The sequence below is a fragment of the Ambystoma mexicanum genome, chromosome 8 (genome assembly GCF_040938575.1).
Source record: "Ambystoma mexicanum isolate Mex_15411 chromosome 8, UKY_AmexF1_1, whole genome shotgun sequence".
NCBI lineage: Eukaryota > Metazoa > Chordata > Amphibia > Caudata > Ambystomatidae > Ambystoma > Ambystoma mexicanum.
In genome coordinates, this window is record NC_090929.1 from 623,677,060 (window position 1) to 623,702,052 (window position 24,993).

At 51.6% G+C, this 24,993-nt stretch overlaps 1 protein-coding gene across 2 annotated transcripts in view; it reads right to left on the reverse strand.

Moving 5' to 3' along the window:
• The window catches only part of HP1BP3 (heterochromatin protein 1 binding protein 3), a 901,708-nt gene that overhangs the window by 460,998 nt on the left and 415,717 nt on the right, over nt 1-24,993 (reverse strand). The gene's annotated exons all lie outside the window — the stretch shown is intronic.

A 24,993-nucleotide genomic window follows, 5' to 3' on the forward strand; every position in this document is an offset into this window, starting at 1 on the left:
TTTTACATAGTATGTTAATGCTAAAGGACATTTGTACCGCGCACTATCACCACCGGAGTGGTCCCCTGGCGCTCTGGCGGTTCTGGAAGAGGAGGGGAGGTTGAGTTAGTGGGAGTAAGCAGGAAAAGTGCAAGAGAGCAGTGATGTGCTGTTGGCGGCCTCAGCCCGGTGGGTCCGTTGGCTGGGCCTGGGGTGTTTGCGGCCAGTAGTTGTCATGTACTGTTCTGCAAGACTGTTTTTGTTTTGTTGTTGCAGTGTAGTGAAGTTTGTTGTGCTGTAGGTTTGGAGTTTGAGAGGTGTATGCAGAATGGGAAATTGTTAGTAGGGTTGGTTAGTTTGCGTCTCTATCTCGAATTGAGGTGCTCGGCTTGCGTGTCTCCCCTGATGCGGCTCTGTCCAGATCTGGGTCCGACTGGCATATAAGGTTCCTTACTCTTCTGGCCCCCACCTCTGACATGCTCTCTCACAGCTCCCCTTATTCTCCCTTCATACTCCTGTGGCCAGTGCACCTGCCAATGTCAACCTCTCATGTAGTGTGTTGATTGCCAATATCTCGACAATTCCATACCACTGTGGTACCTGGCGGTAACTAAGGGCGGGCATACTGTTGGTTGGATTGTCTGGTGTAGTTGACGTCTCCAAGCGTGCCGCCTGTGTTCCAGTATGTCCGGTGTCAGCCGTCCAGGTGCCGTGTGAGTTACCCTCTCGGGTTGGGGATGTCCGTCTCCTTTCCGGTTTAGTCATCCTTTTTCGGTTCTGGTTTCCAGATTTAGTCTGTGGTGTTGAAGAGCCAGGTTTTTAGTGATTTCCTGAATTTTAGGTGATCTTCAGTGTTTATTTCTTTTGGGATGTTGTTCCAGGTTTTTGCGGCTAAGTGGTAGAAGGAGGTGCCTCCAAGTTTTTTCTTAAGGTATGGTTTGAGTTCCAGACGGATTTCATTGCTTGATCGGAGGTGTCTCAATGGTTTGTAGACTTATTTTCTTTTGTAGGAATTCTGCTCCTTGTCCGCTGATTGCCCTGTGCGTTATGCACATTGTTTTGAAGGTGATGCAATGTTTTATTGGGAGCCAGTCTAGTGTTTTTAGGGCTGGAGTGATGTGGTCTCTTCTGGATAGTTTGAGGAGTAGTCTTGCTGCTGCATTTTGGATCCATTGCAGTTTCTTCAGGAGGTATTCTGGTATTCCGAGGTAGAGGCTGTTTGCGTAGTCGATTTTTGACATGATTAGGGCGACGATAGGGAGTGTTTTGTGCGTGAAGGAGAGGAAAGGTAGAATTCTTCTTTTGTGGAGGAGGAAAAAGCATTTCTTCACGGTTGCATTTATTTGTGGTTCCAGGGTTAGGGTGTTGTCCATCAGGACTCTCAGATTTTTTACTACCTTCGATGGTGTTGGTGCGTTTCCCATTTCCGTGGGCCATGGGATGGTGGTTTCGTTCTCTTGGTCTTTGGATACGATCATGATTTCTGTCTTTCCTGGGTTGATTTTCAGGTTGTTAGCAACCATCCAGTTGAAGACTTTTAGAAAGTCAGTTAGGGTTGAGTGGTCAGCATCGGTGTCTTTGATTTTGTAGATGACCCGAGTGTCATCTGCGTAATTGTAGCATGCAATGTATTTTTTGAAGATTCTGATGACTGGAGTCCGATATATGTTGAAATATAGTGGAGATAGTGAGGATCCTTGCGGCACTCCACAGTCGTTAACTCGTGGAGTTGATTTGAAAGGTTTTATCCATACGGTTTCGGTTTTGTCTGCTAGGAATGATTTGGTCCAGCGTAGTGCTGTGTCTGTAATGCCTATGCCTAGTACATGGAACAGAATACATAGATTATTTACAAACAAGGATCATACATTATACTTGTGAGCAATATTTACAAGTTCAGCAGAAAAACATAATGCAAATATTGGTTAAATAACTAGGTTTTTAGCAGTTTTTTAAATCCTGTGAAGGATGCTAGTGGGGAGGGAGTTCCAGTGTCTAGGGGCAAGGACGTGGAAGCCACTGCCCCCCGCTCTAGTGTTTTTGTAACGGAGGGGGGGATCACTACGAGTCGATTGTCATTGGATCCGAGTGATCGAGTAGGTTCTTTTTTCTGTACGGCGTTGTTAAGGTAGATGGGGGCTTTTTTGGCGAGAGATTTGTGCATAATGCAAAGTGTTTTAAAGATAATTCTGGCTTTGATGGGTAACAAGTGAGCATCCTTTCTAATCTTGGAGATGTGCTCGAATTTTTTATATTCCTAATGCTGCTCGTAAAACTTTATTTTGCATAAGTTGCAATTTGCTGAAATTGGTGTTGGAGGTGCCTAGTAGGAGTACATTATAATAATCCAACTTAGATAAAACCAGAGCACTAGCCAGGGTGAGGCAATTGGAGGGTGTCAGGAATTGTCTGCTTAGTGAGATTAGTTTAGAAGTATATGCAGTGGATGATGAAAGGGTGCTAATGTGTTTGGTCATGGTGAGGTTGGCGTCTTGATACACGCCTAAGGTTTTTAATTGCTTTAGTACTTGAATCAGTGTGCCGTCAATATTGATAGAAGAGTAGTCGGCATGGAGGGCAGCTATTTTAGATTGTGATCACACGATGAGAAGTTCTGTCTTCTCATCATTGAGACAGACTATTCAAAGCCATCCAATTTTGGATGATGGCGTATATTTTATTTATGGTCAATGTGTCCTGATCATAGTTACCTGATAGAGGTATAAGGATCTGGGTGTCAGCTGCAAAATTAGTGTAGATGACACCCAGGTTGTCTAATGCAGAGAAGGGTAGCTTTGTGTAGGCATTATAGAGAGTTGGAGAGTGGCATGATCCTTGGGGAACCCCAATGGGGACAGGGATGGGGTCAGCAGCGGCTTTGTTTATAGAGACTCTAGAGGTACGTTAGGCTAGGAAGGATTTCACCCACATAGTGGCATCTTTAGAGAAGTTGAAGTAATTAGCTAGTGAGTTGCAGTTTATCGTGATCCACGAGGTCAAATGCTGCAGATAGGTCTAACAGCAAGAGCATACAGAGTTTACCTGAATCTGATAGTGTCCATCTGGATTTTAAGATCCAGAAGGGCTGTTTCCGTGCTATGATTTGGCTTGGAACCAGACAATCTGGTTTCAAAGGAGCTGGTTTTGCTTGAGGCAAGTTTGGATTTGTGTGTATGCTATTTTATCGATTTTGATTAAGAAGGGGACCATTGTAATTTGGCGATAACTGTGGGATCCAAAGTTTTTTTAATTTATTTTTTATATTTAAGAAGTGGGGTAACCCAAGCTTCTTTGATGCTGGCTGGGACTGTGTTAGTGTTGAAGGAAGCTTTGACAAAATTGGTGATGGTGGGGTGAGGGTGGAGGCACATGCTTTAATTATTTTTGCTGGGACGTTATCCCCTTTGCAATTGGAGGCTTTTAGCTTGGAGATGGTATCAAGTACTAGTTCTTGGGTGACGGCATAAAGTGGAATAGGGTGTTAGAATGGTTTCCAATCTTTATTAGATTTAGCCAGGGTCGTGGCTGGGGTGGGATTTTCTAACTCTGAGGATAGAGAAGCGTTATTTAGAATCCAAAGAGGCATTGCCTGTCAGATAGCACAGCGAGTAGAGCGTTCGCTTTGACATCAGTGCAGGGCCTGCTGATGCAGTTTCGAGTCCCGGCAGGGCCAAACTCAGCCTTTCATCCTTCCGACGTCGATAAATGAGCACCACACATGTGGGTAATAATAAGCAGCGGTTTCATACGTTTTGTTAGTCTCTTTGTAGGCATTGACAGAGTCAGGTGTAGAGTGTTTATTATGGGCGTGTTCAAGGGAGCGTTTGAATTTTCTAAGCAAGCCTAATTCTTGATCGAACCAGAAATGCGTCTTTTTATCAGCTCAACGCGTTTTGGTTGTTATTGTCGCTACTTCGTCGATGGTGAGGGTGAGGCATTTATGGTAGTAGTCGTCAGCGAAAGTGTTCGGGTCCTTGCTGGTGATCAGATTGGTTTCTAGTGTTTTGTTAAGAATGGGGTCAAAGTCTCTACAGTGAGCTTTCGGGGGTTTCTAGCTTCGTAGGTGTCCAATGCTTTGGTTTTAGGAGGGCTAGGTTCATCACTCAAGAGGGTGAATTCTATGCAGTGGTGGTCCGTCCAGCCGAGGTGAGTAATTGTATCGATAGATAGTCTGGTATTGAGTGAGAGGATCCAATCAAGTGTTCTACCCTGACATGCGTGGGAGCATTCACCAGTTAGGAGAATTTCACGTCTGAGTGCCGACTGTAGGGCTTCACCTTTATGGTCTTGGTCGTCACTGAAGACTAGATTGAGGTCTCCAAGGATAATCCATTCAGTATGGGGTTTAATTAGTGGGGCTAGAAGTAGCGGGTTGTCTATTTCAGGGTGACTGTTGGAGCTAGGTGTTCTGTAAATCACAACAATGTTGATCGTAGTTTTTCCATCCAGCAAGGGTCTTGCATGGATTCGCATACTCGTATTCCCTGTTGTCAAGCTGGAAATCCTCTGTAAAAATAAAGCAGTTTAGCTTCAAACGTAAAATCTGCTCATCTCCTCTATAGCCCATCAGTGTGCTTTGGGACATACTGCCACCAGCTACTGCCACTCGTCCTCCTAAGCTCCATCCCCGGTGGCAATTTTCAGATTTGGGAGCGCACACAAAGTGGTACTATGAACCAAGAAGAGCCAGAGAGGGGAAAGGAGGGAGGTTTGTGAATCCAAGCAAGACCCTGCTAGGCAAGATTGTATGCAGTGCCCTGTGGGAGACTGCACCAGCATGGTCCTCTTGGCAATAGTTAACCGAACCTTTGATACAAGCATGTACTACACAAGTTGGTAGAGTGACTGAGCAGCCAGACTTATCTCAAGAGGGGTCAATGTGAGCTGTAGGGTTGGTATATACGTTTCACAGTGACAAGTATCCAACTAACACTTATTTCAAGGTTTCATGATTAAATTATTATTAATTTAACAGTCAGTTTGAATAAGCCTTTTTTAGAAGGGAGCAAATATGTAACACTTAAATATTCTTCAAAATACACTTTGCGTCAATAAATCAGTAGATACCCTTTGGGGATGGCACACAGACTTCCTATACCCTGAGGTGACCTCCATTCTTTAGGACACGATATAACACTGGTATATTTAAAGCAATACTGAGTTTGGTGGCAAAAGGAAAATGTTAGGGAAGGAAACAATGGTTAACAAGTTTCTCAAACAGGTAAGCACTTTTGAACCCACCAATGCAATGTAGATTAACCCTTTCCCAGCTATACAAGTAAAGAATATATGATGTTTTGGAGGGACAGATCAAAACACAAAGTCAGGGGTTAGAATTGTCTTCAGAGAGCCAGGACAGCCAATGCAAATTGAGCAAAGTCTAGGGGAGCTGAGGCACTACTTGAAGGTAAGCAAAACGTCTTGCAATGTTAGAGAGCTTTGTAGAAAATGAAATCACGGTTGGGCCACAAACTGGGAGGCTTGTGATGGGTAAAGCTGCAAGCAACTCTGCAAAAAGCAGCCAAGTCAAGCCTCAAGTGAGAGCTAGCAATGCAGCACAGGAGGCAAGTACCCCTTAGTTCACAGTACCTTAGGTCTGAAGAAAAGCTTCCAGCTGGCTTATGTTCCTGTTGTAGGTCCTTTTGAAAAAAAACTGAGACTAGAGGGAATATTTGTCTGGACCTCTTTAAGACAACCCTCAAAACGTCAAAACCACTAAACATACCACACTAATGCTTAAAGGGTCCCTTATTTCTCCAGTACCTTCTTCTTAATCAGTCCTGCATGCTGTTTAACTCATTAGATTACAACATATTTATTCCAAACAGTTTTTTTTAATCAAAAATATCAATTTATTTACGCTCAATAAAAACACCACTAAAAAATACATTCACAATTATCTCAACAAGGACAACATCTTGCACTTTTGTCTAAGTTCAATTCTTGCACATTTGCCATTATTTTTGGTATCATTGACCACAGACAACTTCTACATAACGTTCTATTTTCTAATACCTATCTCTGCTGTTAAATAGTTCATCGGTAGAAGACAAGTTTTTCAGTTTTTCATTTACTTTTTATGTCTTCTCCTGTCTTAACTCGGTACTCTAACTTCCCCAAAATATAGTGCTCTACTCATTCACACTTATGTCATTCATACATCCTTTCATTCTACAATCCACACTACCCAACATGTTTCTTTCCTTTATCAGTTCTCATAATTCCAGGAAATTCTAGAGGATTTAATTTTTGTATAGCAACAGTCTGTTATGTAGTGACCATTCAGTCTTCTTGTGTTCTTTACACTTCTTGGTCAAGGCTCATGTGTTCGGTTCACATCTGTTTCATTTCTGGGCCAGAGTTCCACAACAAGGCATCACACATTCCTTCGGCCATATGCATGTACGTGTTGAGGATGTTTTCAAAGAATTTCTACATATCCATGAGTGATAAAGGAGTTGATCGACACTTGTTCTTGTGTTCAGTAAAACAGATGTTGAGGTAGGACCATGTTTCCCATTTAGTTAATAGGTTGCTGGCCGAGTGGTCAAATAGGAAAAAATTCCATGAAATACGTTCGCAGTTGACAATATTATTTCAAGTTAACAGATCGCTGCTTCAATGCATTCCTGAAACTAAGTAAACGCTGTGTGGGAGATCGTATGCTGTTGTAGGTCCTGCATATCCTGTTCCTGGGCCTCAGTCGTGGGGACAAGAGGGAGGACGTCTGGGGACTCCTGCACTACAATTCGAAAGTCGGCAGCAGCAATGGGCAAACTTCAGATCAGCGACACTTCGCGGTTTCAGCTTCTCAGGAATAGCACCGCTGCGGTTCTCCGATACCTTGTGGTCTTTCCTTGCTTCTGGGGTCCAGCACTCTGTTGAGAGGCTGAGGCTTGGTTAGTCCTGTTACAAGGGAGTCCAGAGGATCTTCCTAGAGCTCAGGTCTGACTTAAAAACGATCAGTTCCTGCCGCAGCAATGGAAGTACAACCAGGAGAGTTCATCTTGGGGGTCGATTGGTCCCACCAAACCAAGGGGAGAAGTCGTCCTTTGCAGGGGTTGTAGAGGCAAATGCTGAGATTTGGCACTTCAACAGGGCTTGAACGGGCAAACCAACGATCCAGGAGTTGCTGCAAGCTTCTCTTCCAAGTTCTTCTTGGGGTTCATTCGTCCAGTGGTCGAATGCCTTAATTGCAAAAGATCTCGGCTTTTATGCAAGTCCCTCCAATTCATTCGCAGCCTAGCTGTCAATCACACAGCAGGGTGACAGGGTGACAGCCAATCACCTTTCGAAGCACTCCTGTAACCAAGGAGGCCAAGTACAAGGAGTTTGGGCACCTCCCTGTTAGGCAGAAACCTGTGCAGTCCCCTCTGCGACCACTGCAAAAGATTTAAGACTACAGGTGTTTGGCAGTAAACCCACTTGGTAGCAGTCTGTACCACACAGATTCACTTGGTAGCTGTGGCTGAGCAGTCAGACTTCCCTCAAGAAGAGTTAAGCAGCATACAGAGTATTCACAATGGTTGTATACTAATTGACCTTTTCACAATTGACCTTGGGAGAATTGACCTAATTTAGAAGGTCAATTAGGACAGAAATGCGGGGGGAACCCCCCTGCAACCCCCCACCCAATCCCCTTATATTATTTATAATCCAAAACCAGCCCAATACATATATAAAATAACTAAAATAATATAAAGGTCAATTGTGCAGAAGGTCAATTAGGACCACTATAATTAGGTCAATTCTGCAAAAGGTCAATTGTAAAAGGTCAATTTGGGTAATACCTTCACAATAGGTCAAGAGCACACGATAGAACAAGTAAACACTGACCAGGGCTTGGTGTAAAAGAGATAATTATTTATTTAAAACCACATCTAGAAAAACACAGGCACTAATAGTAAGCAATTCAAAAACACGGTCACTAAAAGATATATACTCCCTTAAAAGAATATTAGACAAGTCTTAAGTAAAGCCCCACTTATTTTCAGACAGCGGTGAGCGCTTAACGTAGATGGCACTCTAATAGATCGTTTTAAAAAGGGAGAGAAAAGCAGAGAACAAGTTGAAACAGATCCCAACACTTACCAGAACATAACAAGAGAGGAAGGCAAAGTAAAACCGTGAAGTTGAAGTTCAAGAGGCCGGATCCACTTTCAGGGGATGTGTCCAAGGTCACACGGTTGCAGTGCACAAAAGTCTTGTAAAGGTTAAAAAGGGAGTTGGACCAAAGAAAGGGACCAGTTAGAGGGTCAAGGCGGCCAGCCCAGTCCAGAAGGCTAAGGAGTTATTACCTTGTTGCAATCTTTAGAAAGGGAGGCCTGGCGGACACGGTACCTTAAAGTGGTGAGAACACTCCAGCGGGGGCAGTTGTTCCTGGCAGCGGATGCAAGTCGGTGCTTCGTCCTGGGGGAAGAGAGGATCTCGTCGTGGAGGAAGACAGGAGTCCGTTGCACTACAAGGGAAGAAACCAGCCGCGGAGCTTCTCAGGTACAAGGAGCGGTCCATTGATTCGCGGTTCAGTGGTCAGTGGCTATCCGGCCGCCGGGGTGCTTGGCACGGGCAGTTTGACCACAAACCGGGCTGGGGTGCGAAGAAAGAAAGGTAAACTGGTTGTGCCCACCAGTCAGGGGAAGAAGCCTCTCCAGCCGGGAGATCTTCTCTGTCGTCGGGAAGTGGTGAGTCGGTTCTGCTGGGCTCCACCGGTGGTGTCGTCGTGGTAGGTCGGCTCAGCTTCTCCCTCGTCGGATTCTCAGGTCCTGTGGCGACTTCTGAAGTTCCTGTCCCCAAAGCCCTGTTTTTATACAGAAAGGAACAAGTTACTTACCTGTAACTGTTGTTCTCCAGCATGGGTCTGGCATGGATTCACATGCTCATGAATATTCCCCGTCGTCAGGCTGGAAATCCTCGGTAAAGAAAAAAAACAGTATCAGTTTCGTTTCTGATCTGTCTTTCGTAGTAATAACCAATCGCTGGTCTCTGCGTCATACTGACCACAGCCAATGACTGCCCTCTACCTAAGCACCGCCTCTGGCAGCCATCTTCAGATTTGGAAGCACGTGAAGTGGCAGTATGACCAAGTGAAGAGCCGCAGAGGGGTAGGCGGGAGGGTTCGCATGTGAATCCATGCCAGACCCATGCTGGAGAACAACAGTTACAGGTAAGTAACTTGTTCCTTCTCCAGCATGGGGTCTGTCATGGATTCACATGCTCATGAATAAAGAATACATAGCAGTACACACATGCACAACCACGGGAGGTGGCAAAGGCTCAACATTAAGCATTGCATCAAACTCAACATTAAGCATCTTACCTCCTCACCAGGCTCACCTCAGGCGAACAGGTTGCGCAGCACTGCTTGGCCGACCCTGGACTCCTCCCTGGAATCCCGATCGACGCAGTAGAACTTCGTGAAGGTGTGCGTCGACCTCCACGTAGCAGCCCTGCATATGTCCAGCAGGAGCACACCAGAAAGGAACGCCGTGGTAGCTGCGATCGCTCTGGTGGAATGGGCTCTCGGACGGCCGGGCAGCAGTCGGTTTGCCAACCGATGACAGTACATGATACAGCCGGAGAGCCATCTGGAAATGGAAGCCTTCGAGAGAGCCTTCCCCTGATTGACGGGTCCAAAGTTCACAAAGAGTTGTGACGTCTTCCGAAAACACTTTGTGCGGTCCACGTAGAACTTCAGCGCTCTAGCCACATCCAGCGAGTGCAAAGTCCACTCAGCCGGCGACAAAGGCGACGGGAAGAATACAGGCAACACCAAGGGTTCGTTGAGATGGAAGTCCGACGGTACCTTGGGCATGAAGGAGGGGTGCGTCCCGAGCACTACCCTCGTGTCGTGAAAAGTCAAGTACGGGGCCTTGCAGGAAAGGGCCTGGATCTCTCCCACCCGTCGTGCGGAGGTGATGGCCACAAGAAACGCTGTTTTCCACGACAGAAACTTCAACGGGGCCGAGTGCAGAGGCTCGAACGGAGGTCCCATGAGCTTGGTCAGCACCACGTTGAGCTCCCACGCCGGGGCCGGAGCCTTCACCGGCGGGAACGATCTGAACAGTCCCTTCATGAACTCTTTCACCAGACGATGAGACCACAAGGACGTCCGTCCCGTGGTTCTGGTGTATCGGGAGATCGCAGCAAGATGAATCTTGATGGACGCGTGTGCCAGTCCAGCTTTGGCCAGCGTCAGCAGGTACGGCAGAACTTGGGGAGCCGTAATCCGTAGAGGGTTAATCTTCTGTGCGTGGCACCAGACAGAGAACCTCTTCCATTTGTGTCCGTAGCATTTAAGAGTCGAGGACGCCCTGGCCTTTGCAAGAACCTCTCTGCAGTCGGCCGGTATGTCGTATCCTCCAAACTCTAGCGCTGCAGGAGCCAGGCCTGTAAGTTCAGCGATTTCGGGTCGCGGTGGAGGATGGCGCCTCCTTCCCTGGAGAGCAGATCCGCGTCCACTGGCAGCTTGATTGGCGGGGACGCTGACAAGTCCAGAAGGTCCGGGAACCATATCTGCCTCGGCCACGCAGGTGCGACGAGGATCATCCTGCACCGTGACCTCTTGAGCTGGTTGACGAGCCGGATTAGCAGTGGCAAAGGAGGGAACGCGTAGAGGAACAGGCCCTCCCAGGGGAATGAGAAAGCATCGCCCATGCTCCTCGCCTGGGGAAACCTGCTGGCGAACCTCCGGCACTTGGAGTTCGTCGCCGTCGCGAACAGGTCGATCTGGGGTGTGCCCCACCGTCGGAAGAGGCGATCCACCAGATCCTGCCGTAGTTCCCACTCGTGGCACGAGCGCAGCTCCCTGCTGAGTGAGTCGGCGATGGTGTTTTTTTATCCCTGCCAGATGAAACGGCACCAGAAACATCCCTTGGGCGACTGCCCAATGCCACAGGTCCTGCGCCTCCTTGGATAGTGCTGGGGACCTGGTTCCGCCCTGTTTTCTGATGTAAAACATGGTGGTGATGTTGTCGGTGAAGATCCTCACCACCTTGCCCTTGAGGGACGGAAGGAAGGACCTGAGGGCCCAAAACACTGCACGGAGCTCCAGGACGTTGATATGTAAGGATTTCTCCGTCGGGAGCCAAAGGCCCCTTGCGTGCAGATTTTCGGTGTGCGCTCCCCACCCTTCCAGGGAGGCATCCGTGGTCACCGTCTCCTGGTGGGCTGGGGTCTCGAAGTCCATGCCCGCCGTCAGATGCACGCGGGTGCCCCACCACCGGATCGCTCGTCGGAAACTCTCGTCGAGTGTGATCCTTTCCTCGAAGCTGCCCGTCGTTTGGATCCAGCGCGCGTCCAGGAACTCCTGCAACGGGCGCATCCGGAGCCTGCACATGGGAATGAGGTAGATGCAGGAAGACATCATTCCGAGGAGGGACTTGATGGACCTCACCTTGGCCGCGTCGGCCACCAACATCCGCTGCACGTTGCCCAGGATGGTCCTGGTCCTCTCCTCCGACGGGGAGGCCAGAAGGGACACTGTGTTGAGCCTCGCTCCCAGAAACAGAGTGTCTTGCGCGGGACCAGGTGGGATTTGGCGTAGTTCACGGAGAATCCCAGGTCCGTGAGAAGTTGGACGGTCCTTGCCGTGTGAACCACGGCGAGCTCCCTTGTCTTGGCTCAGATGAGCCAGTCGTCCAGGTAGGGGTAGACGTGGATCCCTTCGCGGCGCAGCTGAGCCGCCACCGGTGCGAGGCACTTGGTGAACACCCTGGGTGCCGACCGTAGACCGAAGGGGTGGGCTTTGAACTGGTAATGCCGCCCTTGGACCACAAACCTGAGGAATTTTCGGTGCCCCTTCAAGATGGGAATATGGAAGTAGGCATCCTCCAAATCCAACGACGACAGGAAGTCTCCTTCCTCCAGCTGACCCAGGACGTGCTGGAGGGTGACCATCCGGAACTTTTGCGCCTTGATGAACTTGTTCAGACGTCGCAGGTCCAGGATGGGGCGCCATCCCCCCCGTCTTCTTCTTCACGAGGAAGTATCTCGAGTAGACTCCGGAGCCCCGAAGCCTCTTTGGGACGAGTTCGATGGCGCCCTTCTTGAGCATCGCCTTCACCTCCAGGAGAAGTTGAGGGACGTGAAGTTCTTTCCTGGCCACGGGGGGGGACGCGCGGGCACTTTCTTTGAAACTCGAGCGCGTGGCCCCGGGCCAAGGCGTCCAGCACCCAACGGTCGGTGGAGATGGACTCCCACACGCTGACGAAGCTCGCCAGCCGGCCTCCCACCGGGGTGCTTCGGTGGGGGCCCGACCCCCCGGCCGGTTCAATCCTGCTTCGACGAGGCTTTAGCGCCTTGTCCTTGGCGACGACGGCGGGGTCCGCCAGGCTTGCCTCGTCCTCTGTAGGCCTCCTGAGATGACGAGCTGGCCGCTTGACGGTAGGAGGAGAAACCGCCGCCGGAACCTTTGGAGGCGCCCTTGCCTCCGCTGCTCCGAAAGGGCGTCCGTCGTTGTTGCAGAACTCCAAGGGCCCGGGCCGTCTCGGTGTCCGCTTTAATGGCCTGAAGGGAATCGTCCACCGTTTTCCCAAACAGGTTGTTCCCATCGAAGGGCATGTCCAGGACTCTGGTCTGAACGTCTTGACGGAAGTCCGTAGCCTTGAGCCATCCACGCCGCCTAAGGCAAACGCTGTTGCCCAACTGGCGGAACCCAGTGTCGGCGATGTCCGTCGCAACGGTAATGGCGTGGTCCGAAGCCACCTCACCTTCCTGCAGGATCTCCAGGGCCTCTGCCCTCTTGTCGTCCGGCAAGAAGTCCAGCAGGGGAGCCAGTTTGTACCAGAGCTCCCTGTCGTATCAGGCCACGATAGCCAAGGCGTTGGCAGCTTTAATCGTCGTCGCTGCAGACGAGATGACTCTGCGTCCCATAGCGTCCAATTTCTTTCCCTCGCCGTCCGGTGGGGAAGTCGATGTGGAGGCCGCACCCCCCCCCGCTTTTTTCCTGGCCGCCGCGGAGACAACGGAGTCCGGGGTAGGCTGCGCCCGGAGGCACAGGGGGGCCGTGTCCGGGACCCGGTACTTTTTCTCGTACCGATCTCTTCTAGCTGGCGTCGTGGACGGGTTCTTGAGGAGGGTGAGGCCCTCATCCCAAATGTCGTCCAATAGAGGCACCGCGAGGACCGTCTTCCTCTTGGCCTCGCGCCGCTGATAAAGGAAACCTTCCTTTTTCTTCTCCTCAGGGCAGAGTTGGAAAAGCTCGGAAGCCCTGGAGATCATGGAGTGGAAAGATCCGATCTCGTCGGGCGGAGAGGCCCTGGTGGGAGGCGACGACGGTACATCCTCGTCGTATACCTCGTCGTCCGTACCCGTCGCTGCCGTGTCAGTCCCCGTATCATCCCCTCGGGTGGACGGGGAGGAGGGCTGGAAGGGGCGCGACGGCTGAAAAGGAGGTGGAGGGTGGATCCTTCTTTTCTTGGTAGGGGGAACACCAGAAGGTCCCGGTTCTGGGTCCCCCGACGGGAGAGGTTCCGTCGGCAACGGTAGTCTCGTCCTTATCTCAGAGCATAAGGACTGTATAGCCAACAAAATGGCCGCCGAGTTGTCTCGCGGCGCTGGCAGAGGGGAATCCGACGGGCGATCAGGGGCCCCGTCGGTACCCTCGTCGTCACCTGCGTCGGGATCCATCCCGACGGGCCGGTCTTCTTCCACGCCGAGGCCGTGGCTTAAGACCTCGACCAGCTCCTCCTCCGAGGTTGAGGCCGAATCTACGACGACGACACCCTGCCCCCCCTTTTTCTTCCCCACGGGGTATTTCACGGGGGTCCTATCGATGGGCACAAAAGAGGACTCCCTCCGAGGTGGCAGGGAGACTCTGAGCCCCCGAGGTTGCCACCACTGGTGTAGCCTCCACAGGCTGAGCCAGGGCCGCCGCGACAGTTTCGATAGAGGGCTTGGCCGGATGGATTAAGGCCTTCACCACCTTAGGTGCGCTCACCGCCTTATCCTTGAGGGGGGGGACACAGCCTCGCTCCCCCTCCGCCTTTGAGCTCGAACGGGGCCTCTCCAGGAGCGTCGCCGGGTGCTCGGCCTTCCTCTTACCCGACCCAGAGCGTTGGCTCGTGGTTGATGGTGCCGGGGAGGGTGCGCCCTGCCTGGCGCCCGTAGAGCCCGACCGTTCGGCGCTCCCGGTGCCAGCGGACTCGCGGTGCTTGGCCTGATTTTGGACCCCCGTCGCCGGGACGTCCTCAAAGGTCTTAGAAGACCGCTCGGATTTCTTCCTCTTCTTCTCGCCGGACGGGCTCTTCCCTTCTAGCCATTTGGCGAGACGTTGATGGCGGTCCTTCATGGTCCGCTCCGACATGTTGCCGCAAAACGCACAGTTCTTCTCCACGTGCGTCTTGTCCTCATGTAGGCAGTAAAGACAAAAAGAGTGTTCGTCCTCCTTGAAGACATTCTGCAGCTGGCATCCAGGGCAGACCCTGAACAGCTTTCCGGGCGTCGAGCTTCCCTTCTCCTGGGCCATGCCGGGCCTGAGAAACTTCTGGAGTCCTCCAAAAGCGTAGCTCGACGAAATCTTCACCCTTGAGGGGCGCAGACGAATCCGAAACGGGTCCCCGTTGATCGGATGGAGAGTCGGTGGAGCTTGAGGCTCTTTTGACCGAAAAAACGAAGTTTTTGAGAAAAAACGTGAAAAAATAGCACTAACGCTCGAGAGCAATAGCACGAGGATCCCAACACATGAACGTGCGGTAAAAATCTGAAGATGGCTGCCAGAGGCGGTGCTTAGGTAGAGGGCAGTCATTGGCTGTGGTCAGTATGACGCAGAGACCAGTGATTGGTTATTACTACGAAAGACAGATCAGAAACGAAACTGATACTGGTTTTTTTCTTTACCGAGGATTCCCAGCCTGACGACGGGGAATATTCATGAGCATGTGAATCCATGCCAAACCCCATGCTGGAGAAACCCCCATTCACTCAGCCTATCTGTCACTCAAACATGCTAAGTGGGGAGCCAGCCGGCTCACCACTTGGGCCAATCACAAGAGTGCGACTTGAGTTACCAAGGTAACTCAGTCCCCCTGTGGTACCCAGACAGAGTGGCACCACTTTTTTAGGCTTCTGTGGAGAAGCCCGCCAAAAAGTGGAACAAAGGGCTCGACTTCGGTTGGAGTCACAGAAGAGAACACAAACGCCATTTTAGAATAGTGTCTTGGCAAAAAATACCAACCGGAGAATTAATATTAATTAAATAAACCGGCGGTATGTTCGAGGCTATGAGAATTAAATAATTAAAGTTGGTAGCCTCGAACAATGGGAAAATCCCATAGGAAAATATTTGCGGTCGAATATAAAAAGTAGTTTCCACTGCCACCAGCCAAACCTCGATCAGGGGGGACGGAGACGTGCCCCCTCAACAAACAGACCCCGGGGCAATCGAATTGCCCCGACCAGTATGTCCACAATATGATGGTTTGTACTGGTTTCTGTTAATAATTTGGGACTAGCAAAGCCAATGGTGACTTTACATGCCCTGGGAGACAGTAGTCAGTCCCAGGGTATGGAGTCTATGGTGGGGTGTCACTATGACACCCATGTGCTATTGCACAGAGGGTGCTGTGTAACACACATAGTAAAAACACATGAGACCCTATGGAGTAAAGGACCCCATAGCCCATAAAACACATTACCAGTCAAAGGAACACCATAAATCATGTCCAAGAGTGGGAGAAAAAGAGTCTCACTCTTGGCAGAAGAAAAAAACAAACTCTAGGAATCCAGCAAAGCTGCTTGGGGACTCACTAGGTTAGGAAATTCAGCCTAAAGAGAGAATTCTCCCTAACACTCCCTCTCTTCCTGCCCTGCTAGATACGCTGGAGCCCGAGGCGGGCTTCACTGGTGAATCCCGCCAAAGAAAAAACGAACAAAGGGACCAAACTTGGTTTGGTGTGCAGAGTAAATCTCAAGAAGGACCTTTCCAACAAGAAATGGCGAAAAAAGAACACTGGGGCCATTTTGACAAATAAAACCACTCAATGGTAGGAACACGTAAATCACTGCCACCAGCCATTAATTGTAGAAAGGCCAACATGAAAAAGTTACATGAGAATATAGTCAAAAGGGGATACTATTGTAAGTTAGTGTTTGCTGGGTCTAGAAAGAGGAAAATGTGCTGGGTCTAGGAAGAGGAAAATAGAAGTAAAGTAATATTTCACATTACTACTCTTGGAAACCGTATTTATCCAAGAGAAGGTATTTAAACCTTACCAGAAAGCCAAAGGATTTCTATGTGACAGTGCACGGAAGGTGCTGTGTGTCACAATGTAAAAAGATGCCTATGGAGTTTGTCAGACTCCAAAACCAAAAGCAACAGTTTGAATCAAAATAAAATGCATGAGAGTGGGAAAAAGGTCTGACTCTTCAGGATAAAAATGAAAAGTCTTAAATCCAGCAAAAGAGTTGGGGGTCTCTAAGGTAGAAGAGAATTACCATTTCTGACCGATGCTGGTGAACAAGTTACAGGGAAGTAACTTGTTCCTTCTCCAGCATGGGATCTTGCATGGATTCACATCCTCATGAATGCGATTATACAGCAGTACTTATTCACAACCACAGGAGGTGGCAATAATCACAGAAATAATACACTAAACACCAACAGGTTGTGTAGCACCGCTTGGGTGACAAGGGACTCCTCCCTACAATCCCTGTCAACAGTAGAATTTTGTGAAGATGTGGGTGGACCTCCACGTAGCAGCCCTACAGATGTCGAGCAGGGGAGCACCAGTGAAAAGTGAGGTCGTTGCTGCAATGGCTCTGGTGGAATTAGCTTACTGCTGGCCCGTGAGAGGCTGGTTGCCCAGACGACAGTGCATGATACAACCGGAAAGACGCCTGCATATGGAAGCCTAGACCGGGCCTTCGCATGTCCCACAGGTCCAAAATAAATAAACAGCGGGGACGTTTTCTGAAATTCTTTAGTACGTGCCAGGTAGAACTTGAGGGCACAAGCAAAGTCCAGCCAATTCAACACCCTTTCAGTTGGCGTAGAAGGGTTCGGAAAGAAGACGTAGAACCAAAGGCTGGAGGTCAAAATCCGATGGAACCTTTGGCATGAAGGTGGGGTGACTCTGCAGCACCACCTTAGTAGTGTGGAAGGACAACAGCTGCTTGCAGTAGAGTGCCCGGTTCTCCCCCGACTAGCCTGGCCGAGGTGATCGCCACTAGGAAAGCAGTCTTCCATAATAGAATCTTTAGGAGGGGGCCCGATGCATCAGTTCAACTGGAGGGAACGTTCAGTTCCCAAGCCGGAGCAGGAGCCTTAACCGACAGAAAAGTTCTCAAGAGGACCTCTTTGACTAGACTTTACGACCACAGGGAGAGCTTGCCTGGAGCCCATGAGTACTTAGATATTGCAGCCAGATGCACCTTGGGGAGCGAGCTAGGACTGGCTTAGCCAGCGAGAGAAGATAAGGGAGGAGCAGCAACACAGTTACCCGCAGCACTGATCATTGGCGCTGTGCACAATACTGTGGAGGGCTTCCATTTGTGCTTGTAGCAGGACGGAGGGCGTTCTGGCCTCTTCTTGCATTCCAGCAGCAAGGAACACTGCCCGAATTCTCGGCTACAGGAGCCAGGCCGGGAGGGCCAGCGGGGGGTGGAATGTGGCTGGGGGTTCAGCGACACTGGGTCATGGTGCAAGATTGTTCCATTTTCTCTTGAGAGGAGGCTGCTGGTATGCCCGTAAATTAGGTTACTCACTGTTGCGACCCTCCATAATGCAAGGGCGTCCCTCAGAGACGAAACCTTTCTCACCAGAAAAAAAAACCTTCCCCTTTAAATTTAGAGGCACGCGGAGGTGCATCCCTGGGAGCATAGGCTGCCCTTCGGCGCAACACCTCAGTTTCCATAGACGCATCGACAATAGGTTTAACATTGCCCAATGACACCAGTTTTATCAGGGGGCAGGATGGTGAGTAGGAACAAGTTACTTACCTGTAACTGTTGTTCTCCAGCATGGGTCTGGCATGGATTCACATGCTCATGAATATTCCCCGTCAGTCTAGGAATCCTCGGTAAAGAAAAAAAATCAGCATCAGTTTCGTTTCTGATCTATCTTTCTTAGTAGTAACGAATCACTGATCTCTGGGTCATACTGCCCGCAGCCAATGACTGCCCTCTCCCTAAGCCCCGCCTCTGGCCGCCATCCTCAGATTTGGTAGCACGCCAAGTGGCAGTATGACCAAGTGAAGAGCCGCAGAGGGATAGGTGGGAGGGTTTGAATGTGAATCCATGCCAGACCCATGCTGGAGAACAACAGTTGCAGCTAAGTAACTTGTTCCTTCTCCAGCATGGGGTCTGGCATGGATTCACATGCTCATGAATAAAAGAATACATAGCAGTATACACATGCACAACCACGGGAGGTGGCAACAGGAAGAACATTAAGCAATACAACAACTCAACATTAAGCATCTCTTACCTCCTCACCAGGCTCACCTTAAGCGAACAGGTTGCGCGGCACTGCTTGGCCGACCCTGGACTCCTCCCTGGAGTCCCGATCGACGCAGTAGAATCTTGTGAAGGTGTGCGTCGACCTCCAAGTAGCAGCCCTGCAGATGTCCAGCAGGGACACACCAGACAGGAACGGCGTGGTAGCAGCGATCGCTCTGGTCGAATGGGCTCTCGGACGGCCGGGCAGCGGTCGGTTCGCCAACCGGTGACAATGCATGATGCAGCCGGAGAGTCATCTGGAAATGGAAGTCTTCGAGAGAGCCTTCCCTTGATTCACAGACCCAAAGTTCACAAACAGTTGACGTCTTCCGAAAACTCTTCGTGCGGCCCACGTAGAACTTCAGCGCTCTAGCTACATCCAACGAGTGCAAAGTCCTCTCGGCCGGCGTCGAAGGCGACAGAAAGAAAACAGGTAACACCAAGGGCTCGTTGAAGTGGAAGTCCGACGGCACCTTGGGCATGAAGGATGGGCGCGTCCTCAGCACCACCCTCGTGTCATGAAAAGACAAGTATGGAGGCTTGCAAGATAGGGCCTGAATCTCTTCCACTCGTCGTGCAAAGGTGATGGCCACGAGGAACGCTGTCTTCCATGACAGGAACTTCAAAGGCGCTGAATGCATAGGCTCGAATGGGTCCCCCCCCCCACCCCCTCCTCCTCCTCCTCCTCCTCCTCCCCCCATGAGCCTGGTCAGCACCACATTAAGCTCCCACGCCGGGGCAGGAGCCTTCACCGGCGGGAATGATCGGAATAGTCCCTTCATAAAATCCTTCACCAGGCGATGAGACCACAAGAACGTCCGTCCCGTCGTCCTGGTATATCGGGAGATGGCAGCCAGATGTATTGTTATGAGGCGTGAGCCAGTCCAGCCTTGGCCAGCGATAGCAGGTACTGCAGCACTTGAGGGGCCGTAATTCGCAGAGGGTTAATCTTCTGTGCACGGCACCAGACAGAGAACCTCTTCCATTTATGTCCGTAGCACGAGAGTTGAGGACGCCCTAGCCTTTGCAAGAACCTCTCTGCAATCAGCCGGGATATAGTACCCTCCAAACTCTAGTGCTGCAGGAGCCAGGCCTGCAAGTTCAGCGACTGTGGGTCGTGGTGGAGAATGGCGCCTCCTTCTCTGGAGAGAAGATCCGCGTCCGCCGGCAGCCTGACTGGCGGGGACGTTGACAAGTCCAGAAGGTCCGGGAACCAGATCTGCCTCGGCCACGCCGGTGCGACGAGGATCATCCTGCACCTGGACTTCTTGAGCTGGTTGATCAGGCGGAGCAGCAACGGCAATGGAGGGAACGCATATAGAAACAGGCCGTCCCAAGGGAACGAGAAAGCATCGCCCATGCTCCTCGGCTGTGGAAACCTGCTGGCGAACCTTTGGCACTTGGAGTTCGTCGCCGTCACGAACAGGTCGATCTGGGGTATGCCCCATCGTTGGAAGAGTCGATCCACTTGATCCTGGCGCAGTTCCCACTCGTGGCACGAGCGCAGCTCCCTGCTGAGTGAGTCGGCGATGGTGTTTTTTATTCCTGCCAGGTGGAAGGGAACCAGAAACATCCCCTGGGCGACGGCCCAGTGCCACAGATCCTGGGCCTCTTTGGATAGGGCTGGGGATCTGGTGCCCCCCTGCTTCCGTATGTAGAACATCGTGGTGGTGTTGTCAGTGAAGATCCTCACCACTTTGTCCTTGAGGGACGGGAGGAACGACTTGAGCGCCCAGAACACTGCTTGGAGCTCCAAGATGTTGATGTTAAGAGACATCTCGTCTGGGAGCCAAAGGCTTCTTGCGTGGAGATCTCCAGTGTGGGCCCCCCAACCCTCCAGAGAGGCGTCCGTTGTCACCATCTCCTGAAATGCCGGGGTTTGAAAGTCTGCCTGTAGTGAGGTGAGCCCGGGAGCCCCACCATAGGATCGCCTGATGGAACTCCTCGTCGAGAGGGATCCTGCCTCGAAGCAGCCCCTCGCCTTAAACCAGCAGGTGTCGAGAAACTCCTTTAGTGGACGCATCCGAAGTCTGCAAAGGGGCACAAGGTAGATGCATGAGGACATCATCCCGAGAAGGGACTTGATGGACCTCACCCTGGCCACGTCCGTGGCTAACAGGATCCACACCTTGCCCAGGATGGTCTTGGTCCTCTCCTCTGAAGGGGAGGCCAATTGCTCCACTGTATTGAGCTTTGCTCCCAAAAACAGTGCTACTTGCGATGGAACCAGGTGGGATTTGGGGTAGTTGATGGCAAACCCCAGCTCCGTGAGCAACCGGACGGTTCTCGCCGTATGATCGACGGCGAGTTCCCTTGACCTTGCCCGGATTAGCCAGTCGTCCAGGTAGGGGTAGACGTGGATCCCCTGTAGGCGCAGCCACTGGTGCCAGGCACTCGGTGAAAACCCTGGGTGCCCACTTTAATCCGAACGGTAGGGCTCTGAATTGGTAGCGGCGTCCCTGAACCACCAACCTGAGGAACTTTGTGCCTTTTTAGAATGGGAATGTGGAAGTAAGCATCCGCCAGGTCCAACGACGATAGGAAATTGCCTTCCTCCAGCTGTCCCAGCACGTGCTGGAGGGTGACCATCCTGAATTTCTGCACCTTGATGTATTTGTTTAACCGACGCAGGTCCAGGATGGGGCGCCAACCGCCTGTCTTCTTTCTGACGAGGAAGTACCTTGAGTGCACTCCGGAGCCCCGGAGCCTCCTGGGGACGAGCTTGATGGCACCTTTCTTGAGCATCGCCTTTACTTCCAACAGCAGTTGAGGGACGTGATTCTCCTTCCTGGCCACGGGAGGAATGTGAGGGCACTTCTTTAGGAAATCCGGCGAGTCCCCGTTGGCCAGGGTGTCCAACACCCAACTATCGGTGGAGATGGACTCCCACACTCTGACGAACTTCGTCAGCCGGCCTCCCACCGGGGTGTTACGGTGGGGGCCCCGACAACCCGGCCGGGTCAGTCTTGCTTGGAAGCGGCCTTGCCGCTTTGGCCTCCTTGGCGATGACGGCGGGAACCCCTATTGCTTGCCGCGACCTCTGTAGGCCTCCTGGGAAGAGGAGCGGGCCGCCTGGCGGTAAGTGGAGGAGCCACCGCTGGATCCTTTGGAGGCACCCTGTCTGCCTCCGAGGCTCCGAAAGGGCCGTCGCTGCTGAAGCACCCCAAGGGCCCGGGTTGTCTCCGAGTCGGTCTTGATGGCCTGTAGAGACTCATCCACCGCCTTACCAAAGAGGTTGCTGCCGTCGAACGGCATGTCCAACACTCTGGTCTGGACGTCCTGGCGAAAGTCTGTCGCCTTGAGCCATCCTCATCGTTGGAGGCAAACTCTGTTGCCCAGTTGGCGAAATCTGGTACCGGCAATGTCCGTTGCCACCGTTATGGCGTGATCCGACGCCACCTCGCCATCCTGCAGAATTTTTAGGGCCCCTGCCCTTTTGTCATCAGGCAGGAAATCTAGCAGGGGAGCTTTCTTGACCAGAGCTCCATGTCGTAGCGGGCCACGATCGCTAAGGCATTAGCCGCCTTAATCGCTGTCGCCGCCGACATGACTCGTCCCATAGAGTCCAACTTCTTGCCCTCGCTGTCCGGGGGGGGAAGTGGAAGTTGAAGCCGCCATGCCCGCTGCCTTCTTCTTAGGCGCTGCCGAGACGACCAAGTCCGGCGTGGGCTGGGCCCTGAGGCACAAGCGGGCGGCATCGGGGACTCTGTACTTCTTCTCGTACCTGTCCCTCTTGGCGGGAGTCGTGGCAGGGTTCTTGAGGAGAGCAAGCCCCTCGTCCCAGATGTCGTCGAGTAAAGGCACCGCGAGGACCGTCTTCCTCTTAGCCTCTCGTCATTGGTACAGAAACCCCTCCTTTTTCTGTTCTTCAGGGCAGAGCTGGAAGAGCTCGGATGCCCTGGTTATCATGGCGTGGAAAGAGCCAACCTCATCGGCTGGAGACGCCCGCGTGGGGGGGGGCGGGGGGTGACGACGGGATGTCCGCTGTGTCATCGCCACTGTCATCGTCCGTCCCCGTATCCTCTCTAGGGTCCGGCGAGGGGGGGTGAGGGGTCCACCGGTCTCGCAGGCACGAAGGGCGGAGCGGGGTGGACTCTCCTCCGCTTGTTCAGAGGGCTTCCCGACGGGCCTGGTTCTGGCTCCTCCGTCGGAGTGCGTGGTAATCTCTTCCTTATATCGGTACATAAGGATTGGATTGCCAACAAAATGGCCACCGAGCTATCCTGGGGCTCGGGCAATGGCTGCGACGGACGGGATGGCCGCTCCACTGGGCCCTGTGCGTCGTCGCCATCTTCGATCACGTCAGCAGGGAACGTCCCCTGGGATCGAACCTTCTCGAACCTCTCGTTGAGGTTTATGAACCTCTCGTTGAGGCCTATGGACCTTTCGTTGAGGCCCTTCTCGGTCTCCACCAGTTCCTTCACAGAGTCTGTAATGGCCACCAACCCCCCCCCCTCTCTTTTTCAGCCAGGGGCTTCACGGGGGTCTTAGCGATGGGCTGGAAAGAGGATTCCCTCCGCGGCGGCAGGGATACTCTGGGCCCAGAGGCAGTTTCCATTGGCGTAGTCACAGCCGGCTCCGCCAGGGTCGCAGCGACCACTTCGGTAGAGGCCTTAGCAGGGTGGATCAAAGCCCTCACCACCTTAGGTGCGTCCTGGGCCCTCGCCTTGGGGGGTGAGGGTCAGCACCTAGCTCCCCCTTCGAGATCGACCGGATCCGCTCCAGCGGCCTACCCGGGTTCTCGGACTTCCTCTTCCCCGAAGCAGAGCGCTGGCTCGTTGTCGAACGTGCCGGGGAAGTAGCGCCCTGCTTGGCAACCGAAGAGCCCGACCGTAGCGCCCTGCTTGGCAACCGAAGAGCCCGACCTTTCGGCGCTCCTGGAGCCCGCAGACTCGCGGTGCTTGGCCTTCTGTTGGGCCCCCGTCGCTGGGGCACCCTCAAAGGACTTAGAAGCCCGCTCAGACTTCTTCTTCGCCTTCTCCCCTGCTGTGCCCTTCTCCAGCCAGGTGCAGAGGAGGAAACTACGATCTGGTTTGGTCCGTTCCGAAAGGTTCTTGCAGAACGCACAGTCCTTCTCCATGTGCGTCTTGTCCCCACTGAGGCAGTAGAGACATCGCGAATGCTCGTCCTCCTTGATAACGTTTTATAATCTGCATCCAGGGCAGTTCCTGAACAGCTTGGATCCGGGCGTCGAGCTCCCCTTGTCCTGGGCCATGTCCGTTGAGGTAGGCCGCAGATCTTCCGGAATCCTCCACGAAGCGTAACCCGACGAAAACTTCACCCTTGAGGGGCGTAGAAGAATTCCGAAACGGGTCCCCGTTATTGGAGTAGAAACGGTGGAGCTTGAGGCTCGGTTAAACCGAAAAAATGAGAACATCTCCTGAAAAAGCACGAAAACCCAGCAAAAACTCGAGAACCAAAGCACGAGGACTCCCAACACTTGAGCGTGCAGTAAAAATCTGAGGATGGCTGCCAGGGGCAGGGCTTAGGGAGAGGGCAGTCATTGGCAGGGGCAGTATGACCCAGAGATCAGCGATTGGTTACTACTAAGAAAGACAGATCAGAAACAAAACTGATACTGATTTGTTCTTTACCGAGGATTCCCAGCCTGACGACAGGGAATATTCATGAGAATGTGAATCCATGCCAGACCCCATGCTGGAGAACTGCTGGAACTGCCAGTAACAGAAGTCTTCATCTGCATCTTTTTCTTCATTTGTAAGGTACTGTGATATGAGACTGAGGGTACTTACCTCTCGTGGTGAAAGTGCTTGAAACTTTCGCAACTAGCAGGCCTAATCAGCTTGTGACCCAACATATAACTCTTCTTCTTACAAACTACTTCTGAGAACTGCTACAGAGACTTTACCGTTTAGTTACCAGAAGCACTTTTACCTATCCAATACTTTAGCCCATTAACTTTGGCCTAACCTATTGAATTGTATTGACTCCTCTGGTGAACAAAGTATCTGCACAGTCTAAGAATATTGTAATTCTTTGATGTTCAGTAGTTTGAATGCCTCAGAAACCTAACGAATATAGTACTGAAGTGTATTTTTGTGTGATATTTAACGGTCTCCTTCTAGTGAAAGTTTTATAACTGACTGTTGAATAAAGTAATAAGTGTTTAACAAAGAAACCTTGAGGGAGTTTATTTGAATACCTGAGATTGTAGACCTGTGTGTAGGAACAAGTTACTTACCTGTAACTGTTGTTCTCCAGCATGGGTCTGGCATGGATTCACATGCTCATGAATATTCCCCGTCGTCAGGCTGGGAATCCTCGGTAAAGAAAAAACCAGTATCAGTTTCGTTTCTGATCTGTCTTTCGTAGTAATAACCAATCACTGGTCTCTGCGTCATACTGACCACAGCCAATGACTGCCCTCTACCTAAGCACCGCCTCTGGCAGCCATCTTCAGATTTGGAAGCACGTGAAGTGGCAGTATGACCAAGTGAAGAGCCGCAGAGGGGTAGGCGGGAGGGTTCGCATGTGAATCCATGCCAGACCCATGCTGGAGAACAACAGTTACAGGTAAGTAACGTGTTCCTTCTCCAGCATGGGGTCTGGCATGGATTCACA